The 24,265-nt window shown below is 41.6% G+C and overlaps 1 protein-coding gene across 7 annotated transcripts in view; it reads right to left on the bottom strand.

The window, feature by feature from the left end:
* Window positions 1-24,265, bottom strand: part of LOC135206688 (deubiquitinase DESI2-like) — a 68,996-nt gene that overhangs the window by 31,623 nt on the left and 13,108 nt on the right. For 3 of the 7 annotated variants that reach the window (XM_064238095.1, XM_064238094.1, XM_064238098.1), the window contains exon 2: window positions 920-989. The exons of the other annotated variants lie outside the window; for them this stretch is intronic. The gene's annotated coding sequence lies outside the window, so the exon portion shown is untranslated. The remainder of the gene's footprint in view (window positions 1-919; window positions 990-24,265) is intronic. 7 annotated transcript variants of the gene reach the window in all.

The following is a 24,265-nucleotide window of genomic DNA, read 5'->3' as shown; positions in this document are numbered from 1 at the left end:
GTGTCTACCGAAAACTTCGGTAGTTACACGTAATGTATTCTTCGAAATTTTCGAAGCCAAATTCGTTTAAAAACAGTTAATAAACGTATGCCGAACCAAAGACCCAGTACTTCCCTGCAAAAGATAGCCCAGAAGATCGATGGCGATTGAAACACGAAAATCCAAATCAGGAGGAACTGCAAACGTATGTTTACATTCCAAACGATGAGAGAAAATCTGTCTTAGAAAACGGGAATGGTTCCTATTCCCGCCACCCAGCGGCGGGGCGGTAGATCACCTGACCTACCTGTAGCGTGTGCCGCGAAATTCGAATTTCTATCGGGACGACGGAGTCTATGCTAAGTATATATCTGACAGGTAAGTTGAATGCATAAAAATACTTTTATGAGGTTATGACTCCTGAAGCTGAAGAGTAAGGTAAGGAAACATTGACAGACTGCATTGACTGCAATATGGAAAAAGTTCCATAACAAACTAAAAACTCCAAAGGTGCATGAAAATGTGGAAGGGTACACCAAAGAAAGCTGTGCTAAAGATTCCCAAAAGACAAAAAATCACTCCAGACCTACATTTCTGAGATGTCTAGTACTGTTCCATATTTTTATTTTCCTCATGAATGTCTCTTCTGTGAAGATGATGAACCATACACATTTAAAAAGAAAAAAAAAAAAATTTCTGTTTGCTTGAAATTGTGCATTGTACTGACTCAATATTAGATAAAACTATGAAAGTAGGGCAAGATAAACAATGACTGGGGCCAAGGGACGAGTACTTGCATAAGTAATGAATTTGACTTGGTTACTGCAGATGCCATATACCATTTAAATTGCATTCAGAAATTGTACACAACCCCTGGTATGAAATGTGGCCATCCCCAAGATGCTACAGTTTCAGAGCAATGGCTCATGCTTTTACTTACCTTGAATTGATTCGAGAAAACCAGTTTTCTTTCAGTGAAATATCTCATGGATTTGATGGTGATCTAACAACTGAAAAAACAATACAATCTAAACTGATGGAAAAATATGCAGATGATACCTGTATTACTTATCCATAAAAAACAACAAAAAGCTTGTTGTATGTTTTTGCAATTTTGGGTACAAAACTCTGTTAGGTCCTTGGTATGATCAGTGATACGAGAGATGAATAGAAGGTAACACATACTACAGTGGGACAGATACTTTAAATAATTGAGAACGATAAGTATCCACTACCAAAAGAATTTTTGACTGACTTGAAGAAATCACCTATACTTTAAATACTTTAAACTACTACCCTATTGACAAAGGTAAAGTAGGATGATAAAATGTAGAATTCCTCACAAGCTGATAAAACAGCAGCTAAATAAAACTAACATATTCCTTTTAGTACTAACTGGTTTTGCCACCTATCTCAAAATAAAGCTACGTTTCTCAACGTCTTTTGATTATTCTTTTCTCTTTAAAACTGTGTGACTATGCTGAGGCAACATTATTCCAAATGTCAGCCATGCAATATCCAAACTGGGTACCTCAGACTCACAGTGTTTCTAATCAACAATGATGAAGCTTTAATACTTTCCTCAGTATGGAAAGGATTCAGTTTCATTCTTCTGTTCAACAATGCTAATGTAAAAACCTGTATCACTTGTGGTGGCAACATTATCCATAAGTTAGGAAGGATTCAGTGTCACTCTTATCCAAATACTATGTAATCCAACTTAAGATCTTTCTATCATATTGTTAAAAAAATATCTCTTTTGTACCCTTTGTTGGGTTCCATTCCCATTAAGGATGTTGAAAATAAAGACAGTTATTGTTTGATATAAAAGTCAAAGATTTAATGAATACCAATCCAATTTCCATCAGCTTAAATATAAACAAGGGAACTCATGTGGCTATATGGAAAATGCCAAATGAAGAATGATATTCAGAGCTGGAGTCAAAAGACAAAAGCTGGTATAAAAAAAATGCACAATTATCTGATCCAAAACCATGTCAATCACAAAGAAAAAATTATATGGAAATCAAATTTACCACATAACTTTCCTACATTCAATATAGTTTGATGGACCAGACCTTCCTGCCTAAAAGCACCAAAAGAATACAGGTATGACGAGTAAAACAAGACAAAATGTAAACAAAAAAGGGCAAGTGTTCAGTGGAACAAAACTAGCCAAGTACTACAGCAAAATCAAACAACCAACACTGGGAAGAACCTATCTGAAGGAGAGGCTGTGAATGTTAAAGGATGTGATGACAAAATGGTTAGCTCAAAATATTTTATAATATCACAATTTTTTCAAGTAAATTGTATTTTCCTTAACTGTATAAACCTGAGGTCCTTTACATTAGGAATTACAGTGGTACCTCGACATACGAAAGGCTCAACTTACGAAAAACTCGAGATACAAAAGCAAATTCGAAGATTTTTTTTGCTCTACATACAAAAATTGTTCAAGATACGAAAGGTTATTGCTGTAAAGTCCCGAAATTCGCCCAGACCATCGATAACAATTTTAAAGCTCACGCGCCGCCAACTTAGGAGACTCGCCACCATCCTCCCGCTCTCCCATTGGTTCCTGATGCTAGTCACCGCAATAAGATCCTGCTCTCCTATTGGTCAGCATCTCTCCCATGATCCCATCATGCATCTACATAGCGGCGTGCTTTTTCGGCAACTCGGCGACGGCATCTGTATCGTAAGCACCCGGAATTCGTTTGTTCTCTACGATTTCGTTTAATAATGTAAATTCGTTAGTGATTTCGTTGTAGTACTACTTTATCGTGTTGTGTGAGAACTTTACTACATACATATACAGTAGTACCTCGAGATACGAAAGCTCTACTTACGAAACACTCAAGATACGAAAGCCAATGTGAAAATTTTACTGCTCTACATACGAAAAGTTTCAAGATACGAAAGGTTGTTGCTGTAAAGTCCCGAGATTCGCCCGGACCACCGAGAACAATTTTAAAACTCCCGCGCCAACAACTGAGTAAACTCGCCACCATCCTCCCGCTCTCCCATTGGTTCCTGATGCTAGTCACCCCATAAGGTCCTGCTCTCCTATTGGTCAGCATCTACCCCTTGTGCTTTAAGATTCTATTGGTAAAAGGATGCTGTAAATTGAAAAACTTATTCATGCAATACATTTAATAAAAAAAAAAAACATTAGGTAAAGATAGAATAAAGAATAGAAATGAATGGTTCTATACTGTTTTGGTAGTTTAGTTTCAGTAGTTGAAAAGAGATAATGAAAATTTTAGGGATCTTACTGTAAAGTGATTGCTTGTCGATCGTTCGATACTCGTAAGTTGGCTGGATGTAAACAAACATTTGGAAGCTTTTTTTGTTTGTTTGTTTATTATAGTTAATGGTTTACTTAATAATTATTTGAAATGAGTACATGCAATACATTTAATAAAAAAAAAAAAATTGTGAATTAGATATCATAAAATATAAAATAATCGACTGCCAACAAATACGTATTTTTTAGAATTCTTCTTCTGTTTTTATTATTACGTTACGTTTACGTATGTTTCATTATAGCTGTCAGTAACTCGGTATCCATTAGGTAAAGATAGAATAAAGAATAGAAATGAATGGTTATTATACTGTTTGGTAGTTTCATTAGTTGAAGAGATATACTAATGACAATTTAAGGCTTACTGTGTGCTAGGAAAATGATTGCTTGGCGCTCATTTGATACTCGTAAGACGGGTAAGAGCTGAATGTAAACAATCGATTGGAAGGTTTGTTTTTTGTTTGTTTGTGTATTATAGTTAATGATTAATTAATATTATTTGAAATGAGCACATAACTGACTATTTAAAATTTTATTGGCATATTCTAGCTTTATCTCTTTAGGTTTAGATGTCAGAATCATAGACTAGGCTACAGCAGCAACCGCTAACATATAGGCTAGGCTTATTGCTAAGGGACATATGCAGGTCAAAAATGGGGTTTGAACATTACATGCAGTTGATATTACTCAAGTATGTACAGTATTTTGCCTTTTTGGAGTCATATTTTTTTCGTTCCGTCGTGGATCGGCGTTGTAACCTTAGAACATGTGTTTTAGGCCTGGAAATATAATTTACTGGGTTGTTTTTGGAGGGCTTGGAACGGATTAGCCATTTTACATGTAAAATGTGTTCCAAGATACGAAAAACTCATAATATGAAGGCCGCCTCGGAACGGATTTAATTTGTTTATCTCGAGGTACCACTGCACGTACTACATAACTTAATTACATACAGCATATACGTAGTCATGGGTCCAAAGAAAGTTGAAGTAGGAAAGAAAAGGATGCTTTCTTTGGAGACAAAAATGGAAATAATAAAAAAGTATGAAGCTGGCATGCGATTGAGTGTGATCGCCAAGGAATACGGCTGAAATCGTCGACAATAGGCACCATCCTTAAGCAGAAGGTTGCCATCAAAGCAGCTACACCTTCCAAGGGCAAGACTATTTTTGTCTAGCAGAAGAGGAGCCACATGCACGAAGAGATGCAACGGCTGCTTCTTGTCTGGATATAAAAAGACAAAGAAATCGCTGGTTATACAATAACCGAGACAGCAATCTGCCAGAAGGCCAGCGCTATTTTCAGCGATTTGATTGCCCAAAAATTCCGTACTAACGGACTGGCATCCATTCGGTGGTGCAGCATGGGGAGGCGGCCAGCTCGGACACGAAAGCGGCTGAAGCTTTTAGTATTAAGACGTTCGATGAGATGACAATCAAGGAAGGCTACAGTTCTCAGCAGTCTTCAACTATGATGGATGCGACTGGCCTTATTTGGAAAAAAAATGCCTCGTCAGACATACATCACGCAGGAAGAGAAGAGCTACCCGGGCATAAGCCTACGAAAGACAGGCTTACAGTCACACTTTGTTCGAACGTCAGTAGGGATTGCAAGGTGAAGCCCCTACTTGTCTATCATTCGGAGACTCCTCGAGCCTTCAAGGCCCACAAAGTGCTAAAGGAGAAGCTTCCGGTGATGTGATGTGGAGGGCTAATGCGAAAGCCTGGGTAACAAGACTTGTGTTCACGGAGTGGGTAAATCTGTGTTTTGGCCCGACAGTGAAGAAATTCTTGGAAGAGAAACGCCTCCCTCTGAAATGTCTGCTGTTGTTGGACAATGCCCCTGCTCACCTCCTGGCCTCAAGGAAGATATCCAGCGGAGTATTCGTTTATCAAGGTTCTTTATCTTCCGCCTAACACCACCCCTCTCCTCCAGCCCATGGACCAGCAGTGATATCGAACTTCAAGAAGCTGCATACGAAACATCTTTTCAAGAGATGTTTCGACATCACCGATACCACAAACCTCACCTTGCATGAATTTTGGAAGGAGCATTTCGATGTTTGTCATATGCATCCGAATCATCGATCAGCTTGGCAGGAGGTTTCGAGGCGAACCTTGAATTCTTCGTGGAGGAAACTCTGGCCTTGATGCCGTATCTGCCCTGGACTTTGAGGGATTCGACGTGGGCAAAGCTGGTGCTGCAGATTCAGGAACAGTTGACGATCCTGAAACTGTTTCGCAACCAGATCTTGATGAGATCGTTGCATCGGCAAGTCCATGGGGCTGGTCGTCGACGAGGACGACATCAATGACCTTCTTGAGGAGCACCGAGAGGAGCTTATGATGGATGACCTGAAGGAGTTGGAGGCCATGCAACATAACGTCGTTCAAGATGAGTTCTCTAGCAGCGGCCAGGAGGAGGACGACGACCCTATGACAACGGCAGAAATTAAGAATGCTCTAGCTGCTTTTCATAAGGTGCAATCATTTGTAGAAAAGAGACACCCCGAAAAGGCTTACACAGTCGTATGCTTGTGCAGTCCGATGACGTTTGCCCGAGTCGTTTCAGGAACATTGTGAAAAGTAGGCAGAAGCAATCTTCCTTGGATAGTTATTTTTTAAAGAGGCCTTTAGTAGGAGTAAGCAAAAAGGAAGATCCAACTGATACTACAAAAAAACACGAAAGTTGAAAGTAGTGAAAAAAAAACATTTGAATTTCAGTTTTTTTGTAAAGTAAGTTAAATGTTATATTGTTTTGTTAATGTGTTTCGTAAAGTTTAGTCATGTTTCCTGACATTTTTTTAAGTGTTTCATAAAGTTAAGTGTACATACTACATACTATAAGAAGATTTCTGCCATTTGTCCTCCTCCTCTGTCGCCACTTTCGGAGATAGCCTCACTCGAAAGTAAAAGTTCCACATTTTACTACATACGTATATGTACGTTACAGTATTTCTTGTATACCATGTACACTAATACACTTTACTTACAGGTATGTACATATTAGTACTAGTACGTATCAAGTTAGGTTTTGAATGTTCAAATTGTTGTAGTATTTCATTGTTTATTGGTCAATTTAGCTTTATTATAAATTTACTGGGGTGTTTTTGTAGCGCTTGGAACGGATTAGCCATTTTACATGTAAATGCAGTTCAAGATACGAAAAGCTCATGATACGATAGCCGCCTCGGAACGGATTAATTTCGTATCTCAAGGTACCACTGTACTTTATTGTAAGCTGGAACGTGGTCCGTTAAATTCTTGAACAAGGTGGTTAGGTAGTAACTACTGTCTGCCCCTCGTTCAACGCCTAATACTGAGTTGCCTGGTGGTGCATTCCATGTTGGACAATGCATTCAACTCAGAACCATCAAGTACAAAAAAGATACACTCGAGCATATACATGTTAACCATAATGGGAAGGAAAAAAAAAAACAAAAAAAAACTTTCTTTTTGGGGATCAATAGTAAATGTTGTGGTGTGGTTGGCCAAACAATATCACTACTCATCTCAAAATAAAAACAGCAAATTCTTGGGAGGTCAGAAAGGCTATCCTGAGTTTCAGGTTAATTAAGAGACGGTACTATTTGTCTCGGTCGCATACCAGAAGAATTAACTGAATAAACATGCACCTACTACTCGGCAATGCAACTAATGACAGAAGCATGTCACGAGAGAATTATGCTAGTATATTTGAAGGTTCCTGAAAATTGCACGCCAGCCTAATTCTTCTTCATTCGAGAGAAAAGAATAAGGACTGGAAGCAAACCTCCTTCATTCCGAAATGAGAGAGCAAAGGTGAAGCTGTCCCGAAGGGAGACTTCTACAGTGATAAAAGGACACAAAGATGACAGTTCAAGCCGAACTGGTTTGTCCCCAAAACAGAGCACTGGAGAGGCATTCAAACTTCTCTGTGCTTCCCATGCTGAACAGATTGACGTATGTTTGGTAAGATCCTAAAATTGAACCAAAACATATACGTAGTCTCATATTTGAACTCTGGGGAATAAACTCCACAGAGTTCCTCTTATTCCCTCACTCATCCAGGTGTGAACCCACAAAGTAGAGGGAGAGAGGAGGATTGACTGTTCTTGCCTGCTCTTCTTTGAACTTGCAGTGTTCTCACTCTGCCAAATGAAGCATTCTTTTTCTACAACTGCTGAGCAGAGTTAAATGCAATAAAAGCAGGCAAGAACTTGCCACATCTTGCTACTCATCTATCTTCTCCGTGATGTTAGAACTTTGCCATTTCCTTTTTGTTTTGTTTTTATTCATTATCTTTTAGTTTCCCCTATTTTGTTATTTATTATAGTATCCCCATCAGGGTTTGAGTTTTCTTCCTCCACATTTTTAGTTACTATTCTGTTTTTGATCCTTGGCCTGTTTATTCCCAGAGTCCTGTTTTCGGTCTCCTTGGAGCATTCCGAGGTGACTTTGGAAGTCCCTGTGCCCAGGTATGGCAGTCTGTTTCTGGCCTTTGTGTTGATACCACACCGTATGGATTACAGCAAGTTCGCTCCTTTATTCTGCTACGACTTGAGCGCTCTTTATCCCTGGAGCTTATTGCAACGCTGCTGCTTCATCTTGCTGTAGCCTTGGGCCAGTATTAGCCCTGGTGGGGGACCTCCTTCCGTGAGCAGGTATAGAGCCTTTGATTTTGTGACATCTGGAGGGACGTGTATTTGTGACGTCTGAGAGACGAGGATCTTCCTGAAGAAGGTCGGGCTTTCTCTGCCGCTATTGGAAGATAGCTGGGAATACCTTCCCGTTCCTTCATTCCTATCCCACGACGTTTTCGTTTCTGGATCAATTACAGTTCTTATAAGAATTTGTGGGGATTTAAACTCTTAGTGGCCACTTTAAATTAGTTAGGTTAATTTAGTTTTGTTAATTGTTAGGCTTCTTTCTGGCCGTTATTTTCTCTTTTCTTTCGGGACCCCCTTATTTTGGAGAATGTCTGGTTTGATTCTGTAAGTAATAGTGTGTGTTTTATTCAATAGTGTTCATATTGTGTGATTGCTTTTTCATTTAATTTTGTATTTATAGAGGTTCCGTTAATCTTTCTATCTATGCTGTGTTTTGTAAATATATTATATTATTTTTACTTGTGGTATTAGTTTCCCTCATTGTTAATATTTGCACACTGTCTGTTATTTCACTTATCGTGACTTTAACTTTGGAGAACACCAGTTATGATTGATAGCTTTTCTGGAGTCTGAAAGTAGCCCTTTGAGGAGGGTCCTGACATATTTGGCGACCTTATTGCCAGGATTTCGGTCCTGTTTGGGTGTTCTCAGTGTGCAGTATTAACCGTGAGGGTGCTAGGCATAGGTCTAACACCTCTTTGGATTACTTTATATTTTGTATTGGAAGTTTTTGGTTCAAAATGGAGACTGCAGCAATTTTGGATGTAATTGGTGGTGAGGGCTGGCAAGAGAGGTTGGCGAGTTTAAATAAGGATGAATTGAACACTGTTGCTAACTATTTGGAGATTGAATTTGACCCCTCTATGAAAAAGGGATTATTATTGTTAACAATTTATGAAGGGATTAAGTCGGTAAAGTCTGATGGTGATAAGGAGGTGAAGTCTGCGGTAACCGATAGAGTTGGTGGGGAGAGACAAATTCAATTGCAGACATTGGAATTTGAAATTGAAAAATTTAGGGCAGGTGAGAGAGAGAAAGAAAGAGAGTTTGAAAGAGAAAAATGGTTGGCTAACCCGTCTTCTCCCTCCCAGTCTTCCCCTGGTGTCGCTGTTGGTTCCTGCTATCAATTTGGTACAGGCTTTGAAGTTCGTTCCCACGTTCCAAGAGTCGAACGTAGCAGAGTTCTTTGTCTCTTTTGAAAGGATGGCTGCTAGGTTGCAGTGGCCAGAGGAAACACTGGACCACTTTGGTACAAAGTAAATTCATTGGAAAAGCTCAGAAGGTTTATGTAACCCTTGATGAAACTTGGCCTCAGATTATGAAAACGTCAAGGCAATTATATTGAAGGCGTATGAGTTAGTTCCCGAGGCCTATAGACAACGGTTTCGCAATTTGAGGAAAAACTCTGATCAGACTTTTGTGGAATTTGCCAGGGCGAAGCAACAGTTCGCTGAGGACTGGCTTAAGTCAAAAGAGGTGGATACCTTTGACAAATTAAAGGAGTTAATGTTGATTGAGGAATTCAAGCATTGCGTCCCAGACAAGTTAAAAACACATTTAGAAGAGTTAAAATGGATAAACTGCCGGAGGTGGCTGTAACCACCTATGAGTATGTATTATCGCATAAAGTAGAATTTCAGAACACCATGTCTGAGGGAAGGTCGGACTGGAATAAGGCCAGTCGTGATAATTATAGAGAGAATACCAGTATGGAATAATTATGGTAGTAAGATTAGTGTCCCATGCGACAAAGTAATTCTGTTTCTTTCAGGAATAATGATAATACTACTTTCAGGAATAATGACAACGTTTCTTTCGGGAATAATAATACCTCTTTCAGGAATAAAGTTAATAATTCTGGGACGAATGTTGTCTGTTTCTTTTGTAAAAAAAGAGGTCATGTAAAAAGCAGGTGTTAGCTTTTAAGAAAATGCAACAGTCCAGGCAAAATCCAGGTGATGGGTGGGTGTCGGGAATGAAGAGGCTGTGTCTGCTAGGGCCAGGACAGGAGTAAATGACTACCCAGCAGTTTCGCTAAGTTCGTCTCTCAGGGTTGTGTATCAGCCGATAGGGTCACACTTAGAAAGGGGAGTGCAAATTTTGCGAGATACGGGTGCTGCGCAATCTTTGATTTTGAAAGAGGCATTGCCGGTTGACTTTGAACCTGTTGGGAGGAATTTGTGATCTTGTCTGGTTTTCCGGATTCAGTTAAATAATATCCTATCACATTTTTCAGTTGGATTGCCCGTCGTTTTCTGGGGCTATTAAATTGGCAATTGTAGAAAAATTTCCTGTGAAGAATATAGACGTTGTTTTGGGCAATGATGTTGTCTATAAGATACGACTTGTCCAATTTTGATGATAAACCCTGAAATGTCTGTAGTTACTCGTTCTCTAAGTAGGGTTGTTGACGCTGCGAGTCAACAACCGATTTAGATATTAGTACCTTAGAACGTAGTGATAGTAATAGTTGTAGTAATAAGGGATGGTTTAATTAAGCCTGATTGGACAAGAGAAGAGCTTATTAAAGCTCAGAAGCAAGAGTTCCTCAGTTTGCCCAAGGAATCTGGCCCTCTGATTGACTTAACACTGCCTCACTACCGAATCATTAACGAAATTCTGTACAGGTGTAGTAGGCCTAAAGAGGCAGGTAATGACGATTGTGAAATAATTCGCCAATTAATGGTTCCTTTCAGTTTCAGGTTGGGATTAATGTCGGTGGCACATTGGAAAATCCTTTGTCAGGTCATTTTGGCATTCGAAAGACTACGTTGAAACTTCTGTCCGACTTCTGGTGGCCAGGTTGAAATCAGACAAAAATAAAGAAGTTTGTCAACGGTTGCGATATTTGTCAAAAGGTAGGAAAACCGAATCAGTTGGTTCCAAAGGCGCCGTTAATCCCTATTCCTTTGGTGTCAGAACGTTTCAAGGAAGTAATTATTGATGTGGTGGTCCCTTACCTAGATCTAGGAGTGGGAATGAATACATTTTCACTATCATGGATAGAATGTCCCGTTTTCCCGAGGCTATTCCCCTCCGTACAAATCAAGAGTGTAAAGATTGTGGATGTCTTAATAAATTTCTTTACCAAGTTTGGGTTACCTAAAGTAATTCAAAGTGACAATGGTTCTAATTTTACCAGTAGATATTTCAGAGTAAGATGGCAGAATTAGGAATTAAGCATGTAACTTCGTCCCCATACCATCCGGAGACTCAAGGCGTTTTGGAGAGGTTCCACCAAACTTTGAAATCGATGCTGCGGAAATATTGTCTGGCTCATGGATCCGAGTGGGATAAGGAACTTCCTCTACTTACGTTTGCTTTTCGTTCATCTCCAGGTCAGTCATTGGGTCTGTCTCCTTTCAACTTAGTGTTTGGGCATAATGTCCGTGGTCCTTTGCAGGTCATAAGAGAAGTGTGGGAAGGTGACAGTACCGAGGTTAATTTATTGGATTACGTCTCTGGCCTTGGGGATAAATTGTCGAAAGCTTGGGAGTTTGCCAAGAAAAATTTGGTGAGTAGTCAGAAAATAAAATGAAATATTATTTTGATCAAAAATCCAAACCACATAGTTTCGCTGTAGGTGAAAAGGTTTTGGTATTGTTACCTTTGCCAGGAAATTCCTTAAGGGCTTCATTTTCAGGTCCCTGGCGAGTAATTAAAAAATTAAATGAAGTAAATTATTTGGTGGAGACTCCCGAACGCAGGAAAACCCTATCCAACTCTGCCACATAAATATGCTGAAGAAATTCATAGATAAGGAAAATGCGATTCCTGTGACCATTGTCGGGAAGGGTGATGATAATGATAATGTTTCCTTTTCAGATTATGGTCTTGATAAAGGTAATTCTTTTGACAAAGAGTGTTGGCCTTCTGATAATCAAAACTCTTTATTTTTGAAAAATTTTGATGATTTAGTAAACCATTTGGATGGGGACAGGCGGAATGTATTGAAAAGGTTAATGTATGAATATAATGACTTATTTTCCGATGTCCCTGGTCGTACGTCTATTTTAGAGCATGATATAGACGTAGGTGATGCTTGTCCAGTCAAACAGTCTCCGTATCGTTTAAATCCTGTAAAAGGTGAGGTGGTGGCCAAGGAAGTAGAGTATATGTTAAGACACGGGTCTTATAGAGCCGAGTAATAGTCCTTGGTCCTCACCGGTGGTGTGGTAAAAAAAACCGATGGTAGTTATAGGATGTGTGTGGACTATCGGAAATTAAACGAGGTCACCCGTTCTCCGATAGTTTTTCCTTTGCCTCGTGTGGAGGACTGTATTGATTCGTTTAGGTCAAGCAAAATATATTAGTAAGTTTGACCTCCTCAAAGGTTACTGGCAGGTACCCCTGTCTAAACGGGCCAGGGCCTTGTCCACTTTTGTCACCCCCCACCCCAGGGTTTGTTCCAGTGTCGTGTAATGCCTTTTGGGTTAAAGAATGCTGCCGCCACTTTCCAAAGGTTAATGAATTCTTTAGTTTATGGGCTGGAAGGTTGCGTTGGTTTACATTGGATGACATTGTGATTTATTCTGATGATTGGGACACTCATCTCAAACGTATTAAGGCTCTATTTAAGGTTTTAAGAAGAGCTGGTTTAGTGGTAAATTTAAGTAAATGTGATTTTGCTAGGGCGGAAGTGGTATACTTGGGACATACTGTTGGTAATGGGAAAGTGGCCCCTAAGAGGGCTAATGTAGAGGTAGTAGAGAGTATGCCAGTGCCATCTTGTCGTAGGGATGTCCGGAGATTCCTCGGCTTAGTGGGATACTATAGGCGTTTCGTTAAAAACTTTTCAGATATTGCAGATCCTCTTACTAACCTCCTTAAGAAACAGGTTTCATTTGTATGGGATGACAAGACTCATAATGCTTTTGAGTCCTCAAAAAGGTGTTATTAAGCTTTCCAGTGTTGAGAGCCCCCAATTTCAACATTCCCTTTTCTCTTGCTACGGATGCAAGTGATGTTGGAGTTGGGGCTGTGTTACTGCAGCAGGATGAGCAGGGGATATCTCATCCGGTAGCTTATTTCTCAAAAAAAGTTGAACGCCTCCCCAGAGGAAATATTCCACTGTAGAGAAAGAAACTTTGGCTGGTTATGTCAATTAATCATTTTAATGTATACCTTACCTCCACAGATTCTCCTATATTAGTCTTAACGGATCATAACCCTTTAACCTTCCTTAATCGGTTTAAGAATAAAAACCAAAGGTTGGCTCGTTGGAGTATATTATTGCAGGAATGGGACCTGCAATTTAAACATATTCCTGGCAAAGATAATGTTTTGGCAGACGCTCTTTCTCGGATGGGGGTTTGAAACCTTCAGTGGCTGGCTTCGCAGATTTGATCTATTTTTTTTTTTCTAATCTGAATGTTTTGGGGTCGTGAGGGAGAAAGATGTCGTAGCGTTTTTTGTATTGGATTGATTCATGGTATCATAGGATATTGTTTTGATGATGTCTAGTTCGTATAAGAGTTGACACTGTTAAGGGTAACGATAAGGTTAATAATAAGGTTTACTGTAAATGGTTATAATTAGGTTTAGTGTAATATTATGTTAAGTTCATGGTGGTGGTGAACTATGTGTTATTTTTAAGGTGTTTGCTGAGGTTTGAGTCCTCATTACACGTGTCAGAGCAGTGTTTGTTGAAATGTCATGTTTAGCTGAATGTAATGTTAATATAAGGTTTCGGGTATACCCTCAGCTGTGTAAAACCGTTTTTAGGATCATGCTTCATAATTTGCAAGTGGTTTTATCTTGTGGCTTACGAGCCCAGTGTAGAAATGTATTTCACTGTTAATGTGATTTTGGTGCCTGAGATAGCAAGAGACTATCGTAGTTAAAGTGATTAGGAACAGGACAAATATATGGTTATATTCCTATAAACTCTGCTTTAGAGAAACGGTCTTTGAGTGCTGAAAAGTGAGGAGTTAAATGGTGCTCTGTATTTTTTGTGTGTAAAAATGTTACTATTTTTCATATCGTTGTCTAAATTAATTTTGTAAGTAGTCTAATTTTTTTGCACCATACATCTTTGTTATGTTAATCTTGTAAACTGTTACATTTTTCAGGTGTTTCATAGAACCTTAAGATTTTTGTCAACTTGTTTAAAAAAAAAAAAAAAAAAATTTTTTTTTTTTTGTATGTGTGGGGAGGTGTTAGAACTTTGCCATTTCCTTTTGTTTTGTTTTTATTCATTATCTTTTAGTTTCCCCTATTTTGTTATTTATTATAGTATCCCCATCAGGGTTTGAGTTTTCTTCCTCCACAGTTTTTTAGTTACTATTCCTGTTTTTGATCCTTGGCCTGTTTATTCCCAGAGTCCTGTTTCCGGTCTCCTTGGAGCATTCCGAGGTGACTTTGGAAGTCCCTGTGCCCAGGTATGGCAGTCTGTTTCTGGCCTTCGTGTTGATACCACACCGTATGGATTACAGCAAGTTCGCTCCTTTATTCTGCTACGACTTGAGCGCTCTTTATCCCTGGAGCTTGTTGCAACGCTGCTGCTTCATCTTGCTGTAGCCTTGGGCCAGTATTAGCCTGGGGGGACCTCTCCGTGAGCAGGTATAGAGCCTTTGATTTTTGTGACGTCTGGAGGTGGACGTGTATTTGTGACGTCTGAGAGACGAGGATCTTCCTGAAGAAGGTCGGGCTTTACTCTGCCGCTATTTGGAAGATAGCGGGGACATACCTTCCGTTCCTTCGATATCCACGACGTCGTTTCTGGATCAATTACAGTTCTTATAAGAATTTGTGGGGATTTAAACTCTTAGTGGCCACTTTAAATTAGTTAGGTTAATTTAGTTTTGTTAATTGTTAGGCTTCTTTCTGGCCGTTATTTTCTCTTTTCTTTCGGGACGACCCCCTTATTTTGGAGAATGTCTGGTTTGATTCTGTAAGTAATAGTGTGGGTGTTTTATTCAATAGTGTTCATATTGTGTTATTGCTTTTCATTTAATTTTGTATTTATATAGGTTCCGTTAATCATTTCTATCTATGCTGTGTTTGTAAATATTATATTTTATTTTTACTTGTGGTATTAGTTTCCCTCATTGTTAATATTTGCACACTGTCTGTTATTTCACTTATCGTGACTTTAACTTTGGAGAACAACACCAGTTTATTGATTGATAGCTTTTCTGGAGTCTGAAAGTAGCCCTTTGAGGAGGGTCCTGACAGTGATCGAACCACACAAGGAGGACTACACAGAGAACCTCCTTCCAGCTCCTACAAATGCCTTGTCCCAAGGCTCTCACAGGTGGGTCCGAGCCCGCGTTCCCTCGCCCTGTGCCACCATCATGACAGAGAGAAGACTACAAATCACTGACTGTGGGTTTATGACCCATCTTGGTGGTTATACACTCAGAGACTCGTACACAAGTACCCGACACAGCCCCAGTTCCATGAGCAAGCACCTTGTAACCAGAAACCAGAATGAATCTGGGTTCGAACTCCTCGGTCTCCCGAGACGCTATTTTTTGGGGATAGTGTCCAGGTTCCCCCTTCGGAAGGAGCAGGTGACCTGATGAGAGAGCTATCTGCTTCCTTCTCAGGGAAAGGATGCAGACCCTTAGAAGTCTTGAGGTGAGATTTCTTAGGGGGCAGAGAAACTACCTTCTCTTCTTAGCCTGTGGAAGCCTTGAAGGGAGGGTTCTATGCCATGGCAAGGGACTGCATTGATCAACAGCAAAGAGTTCTTTCGGTAGAGCCAAGCATCAGCTCAGCAGAGCTGGCTAACCAAGCAGAGTCGAGTGAGTTGAGCAGATCACAACTACATAATTATGGGTTGTAACTGTTCTCCTTCGAGGCCGAAGTTCCAAGAAGACGAGAAAAAAGAGGAATTCTGTGTCTGCTGTCCTGTGTTCGGACCCTAAGATCCAAGACACGAGGACAGTACTTGACCATTCACCTGGGTGTTGCATGCAGTACCAAGCTCTGCAAACATCCCCAAACCAAACTGAAGAGCAAACTTATCTGTACTGGTAAAGGCTCGTCTCTCTATCGAAGCAATCGTGATGCGAGTGCTAGAATTCAAAAATAAAAAATTCCCACACTCGGTGGTAAACATTACTCTTACAAGACCATATTCAGGAGCACCTTGTCTCGTCCTTGCCCTGGTACTCGTCAAAATGATGAAGCTGAGCTCTCGGCGAGTGCCAGCGAAACCAAGGGATCCAGGCACTCAGTGAAACCCCCAATTATTGTAATAATTATTAAGAATGCCTGTTGCTAAAGTGTTTGGAAATCACAGAAAACCAAAACACTCTGAGAATGTCAGAAATTCCAAGGAGACCTCCCAATTTGTAACAACACTTATCGGGGATGCCCATCTCGCCCGAGTGTTGGGAATTACAGAAAACCAGAACACTCAAGAATATCTGAAATTCCTAGTAATTCAAGCATTCAGGGAGATTCTCAGCTATTGTAATAAACATTGTCTGGAATAGTACTACCTGTCTTGCCCGAGTTTTGGTGTTTTTGGAAATTACGAAAACCAAGACACTCTGACATTGCCAGAAATTCCAAGGAATTTGAGCAATCAGCGAGACTTCCAGGGTATTAACAATTGTTGGAATTCTTGTCTCGCCCAAGTGTTTGCAAATCATAAAAGACCACTTGGAGAGTGTTTTGAAATTCCAAAGAATTTAAGCACTCAGCAAGACCCCTGAATTTCTTCAAACAATCATCGGGAAGGGGCCCCTCCTCGACTCCTGCAGAAATTGAGGAGGAACCGGCATAAAAACCAGTTCTATATGCGAGCATTTTAGACTGGAATTCAAATAAAATTCAACAGAATTTGTACTCAAGGCTCCCAAAATGCAATAACCCAAGGGGACTGTGATTTGAAATCTGTCCACTGGACAAACAGCCAGGGAGAACACAGTCTCCAAGTGTTTGAATTCTCAGAATCTGAACACCAGTTGTCGCGATGACGAGAAGTCTCTCCGTCATTGACAGATGATCCTTCCTCAATGACGTGGATGCACATCCTGTGGGACTGAGATCCTTCTAGGAACATAGTCCTTCAACAATGAATCCTGCGGTAAGCACTATGCAGGATACCTCCTACTCACCTCCCCCCATCCCCGAGTAACCAGGGATGGATGGAGGGAATAGGTGAGGAAGATTGGACACTCTTGCTCATTCGCCTTGCTAGCAGAAACTAGCAGAAGAAGGTCGTGGGCAACCATCAACCTGCGGTGATAGCCATGACACGCATCTAGGAGAGCATTCTCGCCCTGGAGAAAAGCTTTCCCGAGGAGGGTTACAAATCCTTACACAGCAGGAGAAATGCTCGCCTCCACCAAGACTGGTTGGTCGGTCACACAAACGTGACCATGGCCTCTGAGAAGTTGAGCATGCATCTGACTGGCGAGGGCCAGTACCGTTCTTCAACGCGTCCCAGTTCTCGTCAAGGCCAAAACCTTTCAAGAGGACTGAATGGGGGACCCCCTACTGGTCTCAGCGTGTGCATGGTCCCTCAGGACCATCACGTCAACCCTGGGCACCAAGCAAACAATGCGAGAGTGATCACCAGTAAGGCTTGAGTCATTGAGCGACTCACTCCTTTCTTCTTCTCTGTGCCTGAGTCATGACTGTGAGATGATTCAGCGTCATCAACTCTTAATGCACGCAAATCCGTACATTTACGTGCAATCTGGGAATCTCGCGAACAAGCGCCCAACACTGAACTGGTATTAAAAGCAGAACGTCAAACACAGTACAGTGGTACCCCGTTTGTTGAACGTTTCTTGTCAAACTTTCCGTTTTTCGAACAAAATTTTCTATAAAATTTTGTATCGTTTGTCGAACAAATGTTCGTACTTCAAACTGACTGATTATCTAGTTTATACTACTTGTATTTAACAGCCTGCTGGGTCTTACAAGTGAAACTTTAGTAAAAAAAAATTTTCTTTTTCAATATATAACCATATTCAACAAAATGAATAAAAGTATAAAGCATTTAATATAAAGTTTAGCTTTCATATAAAATTTAGCATAAAAGATGTATGAAATTGTACATAACCGCAGTGACGTCACGCCCAGCTGACTTGACAGCGAACGAGGGAACGTTGATATGTTGAGGAGAGGAAGAGAAGAAGAGAGTTAAAAACATTACTATATATATGTAAAAGCAATAACAATTCACATAAAAAATGGAATTTCCCAATAAATTTAATGTAATGATAAAATAGACAATTAAATGCAATACAGGAAAAAAAAGCCTTAATTGAGCCAGTGTTGGTGCACCAAGTGAGATGGTCTTGTTGAAAAACATTGACAAAATAATAAATGAAAGAAACAAAGCTTTCACAATAAAATTTAGCATAAACGATCAATAAAATTATTCTTCACTGCGGGTGATAACCACAGCTAACTTTGAGGTAGAGGGAGGGGCTTTTACATTTTTTGAAGAATAATGAATGAATGATACTTTCATTATCGCGTGTCGTGGTATTATTGAGGAGAGAAGAGACAGTAAAATCTTTACTTACTATAATGTATGTACGTAAAGCAGTACTAATTCACATAAAAAATAAAATGTTATTTCACAAAAAATTTATTTACATAATTATAAAAACATGAAAACAATCAAATGCAGTGCAGTTTGAAAAAAAAAAGGCTTGCTCGAGTCAGTGTTTGGTGCACTGAGAGAGAGAGAGAGAGAGAGAGAGAGAGGAGAGAGAGAGAGAGAGGAGAGAGAAGAGAAGGGCTCTGCTTCCCACTGACTTGTCAGCTGGGCTGGGATGATTATTCACCCATTTCATTCCCTTACATTCACAGCCCACTGACTTATCAGCTGGGCTGGGATGATTATTCACCCATTTCATTCACTTACATTCAATCTGCCCAAATCACTTTTATTTTTGCTGCAGTAAAATACCTATCTAGTGACAATTATTTTTACGATTTTTAACTCAGCTCTGTAATAAACAAAACTGGGGCCGCTTTCAGCTTCTGCATGCCTTCAATTGTTTGTTTGAACAGCTTCCTTGTGAAAAAATTTATTTTATCTCACTTTCCTTTCTTGCATTCTTGACTTTTTACTTACGGTATTGTTTGCAAAATCCTCATGTTTGTTTTAAGTCTGCCATTTGCCAACAGTAAGTTGATGTATTGTGGCATAATTTTAATCTCTTTCGTGCACTTAGGATCCAAGTGTAAACTCCACTCTCTCTCTCTCTCTCTCTCTCTCTCTCTCTCTCTCTCTCTCTCTCTCCTCTCTCTCTCGGATCCAAGTGTAAACTCACTCTCTCTCTCTCTCTCTCCTCTCTCTCTCTTCTCTCTCTCTCTCTCTCTCTCTCTCTCTGACACACACACTATCAATTCTTTTGATCATCCTTTTAGCTAATACTATGTGAACAAATGATATTGTTATAATACATAAAGTTTCATACATACTTACCTGGCAGATATACATAGCTAAGACTCCGTCGTCCACCGACAGAAATTCAAATTTCGCGCCCCCCCCACTCGCTACCGGTATGTCAGGTGATCTACCTGCCTGCCCTGGGCGGCAGGACTAGGAACCATTCCCGTTTTCTATCATATTTTCTCTCTTCCACCTGTCTTCCACTGCGGGTAGGCTGGGTGGGCCATTAATCGTATATATCTGCCAGGTAGTATGTATGAAACTTTATTGTATTATAACAATATCATTTTCATACAATGAACTTACCTGCCAGATATATACATAGCTGATTGGCACCCTTTGGTGGAGGGTCAGAGACAGCTAATATGGAATAGACAGGTAAACAACATATGTTGTAGGTATAGAAAAAAAAAAAACCTTGGTTTCCTACCTGATAGGTGGTAGACTTCGTGGCTGTAGCCCGGTAGTCTGCATCACCTCAAGACTTTAGCGAGATATTAGATCTATGGCTAGAGTTCTTGTGGGTCTGTCGATAGGTATACCGAACCGCTTACTCGGCAGAGCCTAAAAGGACTTTGTCAATGGGTACTGGACCCACTTCTATGACAACACACTTGTGAAGGAGCATAAAACCCAAATCCCGACCACCTGATCCTAACCACCATGTTAGTATATAGAATTGCTCTGAGTTATCCCGAACTCATAACAAACACCCATAACTCGAAACGAAAAACTCATTTATACAAAAAATCTTCAAAAAAAAAAAAAAAAAATCAAAAGCAAGTCCAAATCCAGTCCACAGTAGCGAATGCCAAAACAACGATCCAGTACGTCACCAAGAAATCCAATAAAGATGATCATAAAGTCTTGAAAAGCAAATTCCAGTCAGGAGGTAGTAACAACAATGTTGATACCACCGGCGACAGAGAAAAGATGATAGAAAACGGGAATGGTTCCTAGTCCTGCCGCCCAGGCAGCAGGTAGATCACCTGACCTACCGGTAGCGAGTGGCGCGAAATTTGAATTTCTGTCGGGGACGACGGAAGTCTTAGCTATGTATATATCTGACAGGTAAGTTCATTGTATGAAAATTGATTTTGCTATTAACCTTTGCATACTGAAACCAATTCAATTTCCTCAAAGGGTTCCCATCTATCTTCCCATCCATCCCCCAGCTGGCCAGGTGCCATTTTCACCAAACAGTTCCTAAATCGGTACACAGAAAAAATAAAATTTTGACAATTTTACTATTATAACATACTGTTTCATTACTTCACACTCTTAATTTAACCTTTGAACACACTAAAAATAGAAAAAATGTGAAAAGGGGGATTTTATGGGTTGGTTGGAACAAATTTATCCTGATTCCCTTTATTTCTTATGGAGATATTTGTTTCATATTTGGAGAAATTGTACTTGGAACAGCCTTCTAAAACAGGTCAAGTTCAAAGTCTGAGGTACTACTGTATATATATACTTATTTGAAATTATTAAAGATAGATCCCACAGGGAAAATCGTGATTAACGGCTAGTCAGCAAGAGCTCACAAAACATATGTCTTCATTGGAAGATGGTCAAAACCAAAGTGAGTGTTTACATCCAGGCAGGTGGGCCTACCTGCCTACCAGATGGTAGTTACTGCCCAACTTCCTTCTTCAAGAATTTAACGACCATATTCCAGCCTACGCTGAAAGTGATTCCTAATGTAAAGGAACCGAGGGTTTGTATATCGTGTAGGAACAAATGAGTAATCGGTTCGTGATAAAGTGTTACCTTGGTCAAAAGTTACTCCAACTGCTCTTTGAGGCTTTAGTGATGTCATTCTACCACCTCTGTCCATGTTACAGTGCACCAATTCATAGAATTTGTCATGTGCAAAAGCAACCTTGATGGTAATTCTAGGTGATATTTCCATGCCTGCTTTTACCTTGGAAATTGATTTTTCCTACAGGTTTTTACTTCTGATAAAGAATAATCTTTGTGATCAACTGTAATTTATGTCCCAACGTTCTCTATCTAACAACCAACTAACCCCCCACCTTACCAACTGTACCTTGTCCACCCCCCACCCACCACCCAAGTGACCCACCTCCCCTCAGCTGCTCCCTTCCGTGGAACATATGGCTCCCTATGGGTTTGCGTATCCCTCATCCTCTACCAGAACACAAACATGGTCGCTTTGTTTAAGTGTGTTATCCCCTGCCCAAAACCCAAATTCCCAAAGTCTCCTATCATTGTTGGGTAGAGAAAGGAGATAAACAACAGTTGACTGCCACAAGATAACTACAACCTACTTCTTCATCAAAAGCACTAAAACTGTACGAAAAATCAATTTCCAAGGTAAAAGCAGGCACGCCATCACTACTTAGAAATACCCAAACCTATTACATCAAGAGTAAGAAGAGGCTTTTCTAAACTGCACCACAGGGTAAAGCATTGGTCCGTCAAAGGGCCACTTCTCTCACTCATATTTAATTGGGGAAACAACAATACAATTCAATATTAAGCATACCAATTTAAAAGATTGAAGTTTCATTAACAAAATGAGATACGTATATGAAACTGCCATACAAAGTAAAATAAAGCATGTGAAGTCTTTGTAAAATAACAATTTGTCGAAAATTTTATTTTTCCTAACTATACAAACCTGAGGTCCTTTAACAATAGGAATGTAACTTGCTAGGAAGACTCACTTCTTGGTGGGTGGAATCTCACTTCTTGGTGGGTGGAATCTGAGTCAACGAACAGACTGGTGTTCGTCCCAACCTTTTGGTTGGCCCTCCCCCCTGGTCGTAAGAGCAGAGGGAGGGATTTCTAGCCTCTGCCCAATGATCGGGTATGTACCGCAGGATCAATGGTCAGACCTCTGGACCCAAGTAATAAGAGGGAGGCCAGCATACCTCTTAAAACTAGCAAGCAAGAACTTGTTCCTAATGCAAGAGGCAATATGAAGTCATGAGTTTGTCTTTTGTTGGCTTCCACTTCCCCCCCACTTGTTGGGGAAGTGGTGGATAATTGCTCCTATCCCTAATGAAAGGGATAGGAGGAGCCGGAGCGAGTAGCTTACCTGTATCGGTCTGCTGTTACAGCTTAGTGACGGACTGCATCCCTCTACCCACAGGTAGAGGGGGAGAAAAAAGATGAGGAAGAGAAGCCAGTCACACTCTCATTCACTCATCCATTCATGCAGTCACAAAAGGATGCAATGCTGTTCTGTCCGCTCGGGTGCTGGGTAAGCACACAACCTGTTGAGCAGCCACCACGGGTTCCAAGGAAAAAGTGTCCAAGGACCTGTGGGCTATATCCCAAAGGTAGAAGGAGGGTGAAGGTGGTCTGGTTGGTCCAGACCCCCGCCTTCAGGACCTGCACCAAGGAGTTTTGCGGAACGCAAGGGAAGGACTAATGCCTCTGACTTCATGGGATCTCGGATGAAGGGTACGGATGTCGTCGCTACCATCAGCTTCGTACGCCCTCCTGATTGCCTCACGCAGCCAGAAAGAAAAGTGTTCTTGGATACTTCTTTCTTGGTCACCCGGTTGCTAACGAAGAGACGTCGACACTCAGGCCTGAGGTGCCGAGTTCTCTTCAGATAGCGCCGTAGCGCCCTCACAGGACAAAGCAGCATCTCATCCACATCGTTGTCGGTGAAGTCCAATAGGGAGGGGATTGTGAATGACAAGAATCGTGGTGGGACCGTGAGGAGCGCACTCCCCACGATCACTCTGGTTCGCCTCGCTCTTCCCAGTGTAACCCGAGGAAGTTGAAGGGATCGGAGAGGAAGACCTGATGCTCCCCCCTTTGCCCACATAGCAGAACCAGTGTGCTTGGGGGGCTGCAGGCGGTCGCCAAGCCCCGGTGGCGATCGAGCTGCAGGCCCAGTCGCGCAGCTCCTCCGAGGAAGAGCGGCTGGACTGAGAACAGCGGCTCTGGTCCCAAGCATCAGAGAGCTGTTGCTGGTCCCCCTACCTGCCCAGTCCCGGTGGGAGCGGCGGTTGGACCAGCAGAGTCCGCCATCGCGGTGGGAGCAGGGCCTGTCCTCACTGCGCGTCGTGCCGCTGGCCCAGTTCCGGCGACCGAGGGGACCTCTTCCTTGCCTCAGCCCGCGGCCAGTCTGGGACCATCGTGTCAACCCTGAGTACCAGCGGACCGCTACGATAGCAATCGCTGGTCTGGCGGGAGTCACCTAAGCAACTCTCACCAGTCTTCCGCTCCGTGCCTCAGTCCCTGGCACCGAGCGAACTCGGAAGCCTGTGCCTTGGTGCTGCACAGTCACCCGCAGGCGACCACACACTCGGTACCTCTCGCGAACGAGAGGCCGAGACGGAACCTGATGTAGCAGCAGAGCCCATAGCACCAGGTGAGGAGGTACCGGTGTTAGCTGGTACCCCTCTGGTCCCCATCTTCTTTCTTCCTTGCGGAAGGAGAGACGGGCCCCGCTCCCGAAGGAGCGGGAGGACCAGCGGAAGACGCCCCCATCACACCGGAGTGAGACGGGCCCTTAGAAGTTCCCGAAGGAGAACTTCTTAGGGGGGAGGAGGTGGCCTTCTTCTTCCTCGGCTGTGAAACCTTGGAAGTCAAAGGGGAAGAGGCAGCAGCAGACGACGACGAAGAAGACGATGAAGACGACAACGACACCTTCCTCCTCTTCTTCTTCTTCTTCTTCGTCAGCTTCCTCAGGACAGTCATCAGGTCCTCCATCCAGGACGGAGATGGGGCAGTTGCCGAAACAACACGGCCCGGCTGCACCTGTCCGGAAGGACCTGCGACTGGAGCAGCAACACCACGGGCAGGAACGACGTCGGCAGGGGTTGGTTTGGTCCAGGTACAGCAGGTACGGCAGGCACGGCAGGAACAGCAGGTACGGCAGGAGGCGGGGTCAGCGGCCAGCAACATCCTGGGTACTGGCGGCAGTCAGGCGGGGCGAGCTCTTGGGGCACCGGAAGTCGGGGGGCTGAGGCGA

The sequence above is a fragment of the Macrobrachium nipponense genome, chromosome 31 (genome assembly GCF_015104395.2).
Source record: "Macrobrachium nipponense isolate FS-2020 chromosome 31, ASM1510439v2, whole genome shotgun sequence".
Classification (NCBI taxonomy): domain Eukaryota; kingdom Metazoa; phylum Arthropoda; class Malacostraca; order Decapoda; family Palaemonidae; genus Macrobrachium; species Macrobrachium nipponense.
The sequence above is the reverse complement of the archived record's forward strand: the minus strand, read 5'-3'. Positions and strand labels throughout refer to the sequence as shown.